Genomic DNA, 6619 nt, shown 5'->3' on the forward strand with positions numbered 1-6619 from the left:
TCATCAGCAGCAAGTTGAGGAATATCCTCAATCCTAGACTCATCCAGAGATACACAATTATCCTCTGGAGGCCCAAACAACTGCTTGTAGTATTCGGTTATGTATAATTTTAGGTTTTCCTGTCCTAAAATCATTCCTTCATCTTGTTCAAGCTGAAAGATCCTCTTCTTTTTGTGCTTGCCATTGGCGATCATGTGAAAGAATTGAGTGTCCGCGTCCCCCTGGACAACTTTGCGAACCTTAGCCCGCAGCACCCACTTTAATTCCTCTTCACGGAGAAGCTCTTTCAATCTCATCTCCACCTCAAGCTTAGCATGAAGCTCCGAGGCTGGCAGAATTGTGGATTCGACTTTTAAATCTAGGGACTGAATAAGTGAAAGAAGCCTTTCCTTTTCGACCTTATAAATCCCACTAAGATGCTTAGCCCACCCACGCAAGAAACTTCTCAAGTGCCTTATCTTATTCTGCCATCGCTCAACCGCGGTTCTGCCTCCTGCATCCTTAGCCCATTCCCTGGCTACGAGATCTAAGAAGCCTTCTCGTTCAAACCAAGCTAGTTCAAACGAAAAAGAGTTTTTGTTCCCCATGTGGGTTGCCTCACCAGAGTCCACAAGTAAAGGTGTGTGGTCTGAAATACCACGCAAAAGTGCCCGGACCATTACAAAGGGAAACTTCTATTCCCATTCGACGCTCGCTAGGACTCGATCCAGCTTTTCAAACGTCGGATTTGGCAACGCGTTGGCCTAGGTGAATTTCCTACCCGAAAGCTCTATCTCTCTCAGATCCAAGCTTTCAATAATAGTATTAAACATGAATGACCACCTCCCGTCGAAATTATCATTGTTCTTTTCCTCTCGCCTTCTAATAATGTTGAAATCACCCCCAACCAGGATAGGGAGCTGCAGCCGCGGATCCGAACAAGATCTGCCAAGAACTCTGGTTTGAATTCGGGCTGTGCGGCACCATAAACCGCCACCAGAGCCCAATTAAACCCATCGACCTTCGACCGCACCCGAAACTTAACTGTGAAATCTCCCATAACCACACCTCGGACTTCGAGCGAATCGCATCTAACTCCAAGTAAGATCCCACCCAATCTTCCTCTCGAAGGCAGACAATGTCAATCAAAGTCGATACCTCCCAATAAAGTACTGAGAAACTGGGGCGAAAAATTATCTCTACTAGTTTCTGATAATGCAATAAAATCCAGCCTATGCTCGATAGACGCGTCTGCAAGAAACCTTCTTTTAGCCAAGTCTTTTAGACCTCTACTATTCCAAAAGATTCCTTTCATATTTCGTCATGAAATTTTTAGTAGTGCGGATCCTAGCACTCCTACTCACCGCCGAAGCCGGGTAAATCTTCCGCTTCCACTTGCGTTTAGGTTTGTTTTCATCCTCCAGCCGGTCCTCACAACCAGGCTCTGTGGACCTAACAACTGCAACCTCAAAAGTGTCATCCTCTCCCTCAGACTCGTGAAGGGATGGTGCAAGATCCGCACAAAAATTATTGAGCATCCTGACCCCCAATGCATCAATATCGGAATCATTCATGGATTTAACCGCTGCTAAGTTTCGAATCATTTCTATAGCGCGATCCGCTTCCAAATCCAGGATATCATTAACGGAATTTGAAATTTCACTATCATTGCTACCTAGTGAAACTCCTAACTGGTTTGCATTATTAATAATCTCATTATTAGAAAAATGCAGAATGGAATTAGAGGTATTGACCGACATACCAGTAGTGACCTTGATGTCACGAAGCTTGGCCTCCCTCATGGTGCACCGCTGCTGCATGTCATCAACCTTCGGATGATCACGTAGACGGCAACTCATCCGTCGCCCCGCTAAGGCCGGATCCGGAATCCCGCCAAAAGCAATAACCTTCTCCTGAGTGACCCTGCTCGGAGTGGGGTCTCTATCCTCACCCCCAACACCCAGCAGGGTTGCACCCGTCGAAGAAGCAGGAGCAGCCGCAAGCGGCGGCTGGGAACTCCACGGCGCCACCGACATCAGCCACGAACCGCGGCACTGCGGCGCAGGCGTGTCGGGGAGGGAAGTGCGTGGGCCGCCTACCTGTACTCCCCACCCACCCCGGCCCTCTGGCTAGAGGGACTCGCCGGCACCACAAGGGGTGCGCCACCCTAGGCATCACAGGTGAAGAGGGAGCCGGGGCCACCTGCCCCGAGCCCCCTCCTCTAAGCTGAGCCGCCGACTTCGGCTCCATTGCCGCAATAGGAGAAGAAGGCGCCGAGGCCACCTGCCCCAGACCCCCTCCCCTAGGAACAACCTCCATCACCGGTACCAAGACCTGAGGTGAGACAACAGGCGGAGCGGAAGAAAGAGTGGCCACCTGCCCAAACTCCTCCCCCCTCCCTCGACCGAGGTCGTCGAGCCCCCGAGAAGGGACTATCAGCATCCTCAAAATCCAGGGTAGGTAGCATGTGCTCAAACACATCGTTAGACTCCATACGGTCACTCCAGAGTCTGGGAGGAGCAGAAGTAGGCTCAAAAGACCCAAATCTCAGAGAAGTCATTGGCACTGAAGAGGGTGGTGTCGTCCCATCCCCGGGCGTCTAAGAAACGGGCTCCGGTCCGTTGGACAGCTCTCGCCCAGCATCATCGACTGGTGCCTCCTTAGCACCCAAGCTGTCATCTCCCTCGTGCATGTCTACATCAGTCCCATTGATAGCCTCAGCGAACAGATCAGCATCCTCAAACTCAATCTCGAGGTCAAAAATCTGGCCCCTATATGTCCACTTGACCACATCGGGCACGAACTCAATATCCAAAACACTCACCAGCAGTCGGGCTACCCCGTGAGCTCGGGTAAAAGCCATATCCACTCTCTCAGTTTTCCCAACCATAATGCCCAAGCTAGCCATGATCCTAGCATCCTGCATCAGCTTCGAAGGAGCCCCGGAAAAACGTAACCATACCTGAGTAAGAGGCTTGCCCTGAGGCTCGACCTTCTTCCACTCATGAAACTCCAGGATACATTGTGTGCCAGGTACTCTGCACAACCAGAACTCAGAAGTCCCTGCAAATCCTCAACCGAAGGGAACTCAACCCTAAACATGTTGACCTCGAGACTAACGAGCTCCCACTGGAAGTCACCTGGAGCCAACTCCTTAAGCCTCTACACAATCTGGGTCTCAGAGACATCTCCTTTGGTAACTTTCACCACCCCGGTGGTCATACTCTGGGCCTCCTCTGGTATCTCCCTCGCACTAGGAGACTCAAAGAACATCAGCTCAGCACAATACACTCCATAAATCATAAGAGACGGCATTTGATCACGTAGAATCAGGCATTCCCCCGTATCATGTGCCGGCTTGCCACAAGTATCACAAAGTTCAGCCACGCATTCAGTAATAAAGTGGCCCTTCTCTCCACAGTGATAGCACAACATTTCTCCTTGCGCGCCCACTTGGAATCTCTATCTGAGTCAGCCCTGTTTGTCACCTCAACCGAGGCTGACGCCGTGATCTCAGTCCTAGGTACCTCAGCATTGGCGAGCGCCGTCACCACATCCATAGCCTGAACGGACAGCTCCGGCGTCTCGACAGCCCTGGCCACGACCGTCTGCTCGACGGCTACAGGTGGAGAAGGCTGCCGGTGACGAAAATGACCACCTCGGCCACCACGATGACCACGGTAGCCACCCCGCTGCCGATAGTCAGGGCCAGACGCCTCCTCAACAAAACCACCTAGAGAACCGAGAAAAGGTCTCGGCGCAGTACCATCACTCTGCCAAGCATATTCGCGGCCACCACCCGTCGACAACGAACCACGGTGTTGACCATCACCATACGCATTGTACCCATCGTCCCCCCAATGTCCCCGAGACGGCCCATTAGCACCTCCAACACCCGCGTTTTGAGGCGGCGGTGCATGCTTCTGCACCGGCCCTGGTCGTTTCTGCGGTGGCCTCGCGACGTAGTGAGGTGGCGGAGCCGCCCGAGGCTGAAAACCTGGCGGCACGACCTGGTTCCCGGGCGTAGATGACCTCGGACCAGGCGCACCACCCCGCCCCATTGCGGCAACCACAGTCAGGCCTTGCGCCGGCGGCCGAGGACCCTGAGCCGTCCCGCCCCGACCCAAAGCAGGCACCGTCGCCGGGCCCTATGCCGGTGACCGAGCCCTAGGGTGACCACCTCCTCGCCCCGCAGCTGTGTGTGTTGTCCCGATGACCACCGGGGGTCTAGGGCCGGGCAGCACCGCTGCTCCACGACCCGAGCCAGAAGCCGGTGGCGGCGCTACTCCACGAGCAGTGCCAGAAGCCAGTGGCGGCGCATCCCCGGCGCGGCCAGCCCTGGCCGGGACAGCGGGCTTCTTCCCCGGCGGCCCTCCAGCTCCTCGGCCAGTCATGGCCCCGAGGGGAGGAATACGCTTAGCGCGGCCAAGACCATAGGAACGAAAGCCGGGCTTCCCTCGCCGAAGAACCCTAGCACGCCGCGAGAACGAAAGCGTAGTCGATACGATCGACCTGTTGCATGCGACTGTGCGTTCAATATCGATAGAACCCGGACTAGCCTGGGCCTCATACCCAGCTGTCCCCGGCCCAACGAATTGCAGAGAAGGTTTAGAGATAACCGGCCCACTACGGCCCAGGGGCGAATTCAAATGCGCCTGACGAGCCACCGCGATCTGGATCGCCGTGTTCACCGGCGTGGCAGCCGCGGTCACCACCGGCGCCGATCGAGGTCCTGCCCGACTCGCTTTCTTCCTTCTCATAATAGTAATCCACGAATCCGGACGAATCATATCAAAAAGCGTTAGGTTTGGGAGACTTACCTTAGGCAGGGGGGCCTTCCATGGCCTGATCGCCGTCGCCGCCGTCCTCCGATGAACGACACGGCGGATCATCTCCTTCTTCTCTCCCGCATGAAGTCCGATTCTGGCCGGATCGTCGGGAGGCAAGACGGCTCGACCGTCGTTGCCACTTCATCTTCGTCATAGCCTGAATGGAAAAACTCGCAGATGAGATCAGATGGGGTCGGCGACGAAGGGGAGGCCGCCGCACTTCCATCCCCATCCTCCGCCGCATCATCCTCATCAGAGTCCGCCAAAGCCCATAACCGGCCGCCGACCCGCCTGTGATCCCCGGCCGATGATGACGGCGCGGCCGAGGTTGCCCCTCTGGTCGCCCCCACACCCGCCCTCATAACCCTCCGCGCGAAGTTTCCTCCCATGTCACCTGCTGAGACACTAGTAGTAGATGTTATTTTTGTTTGAACTAGCCTAGTAGTAGATGTCAATATGCTACTGACTGGAATTTTGGGTAATTATACCAAAAAAGGCTTTCGCCCCGCTTTATATATAAAGCACCAAACCACAAGCATCCAGTACAAACACACGTCATGCCACCGCAACACACGCACACACCCAGGACGGGATACATAGGCGCTGAGCGCAGCAACACCACTCGTAGCACTACCGCCCCGAAGAGATGAAGCTACATATGACGAACCATGCGCTCCAAGGCAGCGCCTTTAGAAGGATACGACGCTGGAGCGCCGCCACCGCCCGATCCAAGGACCAGAGTTTCCCCCGGAGCTGCATGAGGGGCAATGAGAGTCGCGACGACGCCTTCAAGAAGGGAACGATCTTCGCCGCCGCCGGTCCATCCGAAGATGGAGCAGATTTTCACCTCGGCCAACATTCACCGCCACCGAACGCCACACCCCGGCAACCACGCCGCCCACATGACCATGGTGACCGGGCAGCACCAAGGCACGGGCTCTGTCCAAGAGCACCGCGCAACCAGCACCAGGCCGCCGCCCCAGCATCCAAGACCTCGACACCACCTCACCCGAGACCCGTCGCACCCCAATGAAAGAGACGAGAAGAAAGGTCCCATCTTTAGCGCCTCTGGGCAACCCCCAACGTCGAGACCCAATAGGTCGGCCAGAACTGGCATCCACCAACCCATCCTGCTGCCCCAAGCGCGAGACGAGCTCGGTCCTGCAGCATCGAGAGGGGGACGAGGTCAATCCTGCTGCACCGTGCGCGAGACGAGCTCGGTCCTACTTCATCGTGCTCGTGACGAGCTCGGTCCTGCGGCATCGGGCGCGAGACGAGCAGTGGACCGCAGCTGGGAGAGGACCAGCCCATTGATGGGAGTAGCGCTCGGTCGATGAGGAGACGGGGTGAAGGTCGAGACGGCCCGAACGCAGACAAATCGACGCCGGAGAGACCGGCCGTTCCCGCGGGCAGATCCATCGAGCCACCGTGAAAAGCCACCACGAAACCGATAGGCTACCACCAAGACCTACCCATGCCGCCGCCCACGGCCGGAGCAGCGGCCACGCCCAGCCGCTGCCCAACCCACGTCGCCCGGCGAGCTCCAAGCGCTGGAGCCGCCAGGCACGCACCACCGGAGCCAGGCGCCGCCGGCCGGCCCCCAAAGCCAGATCCGACCGGATCCGGCAAGAGACCGGTCGTGCGGCACCTCCCAAGACGGGAACACCGCAGCTGCCCCGCCGCGCGCAGAACGAGGGTCGCCGGAGCGCCGCCACCAGCAGGCCACCCCGCTGCCCCGCGAGACCGCCGCCGCGCCGTTGGATCCCGCGGACGTCCAGCGCCGCCGCTCGGAGGAGCCGCCCCGCGCCGGC

Source organism: Triticum dicoccoides, chromosome 2A, assembly GCF_002162155.2.
Source record: "Triticum dicoccoides isolate Atlit2015 ecotype Zavitan chromosome 2A, WEW_v2.0, whole genome shotgun sequence".
NCBI lineage: Eukaryota > Viridiplantae > Streptophyta > Magnoliopsida > Poales > Poaceae > Triticum > Triticum dicoccoides.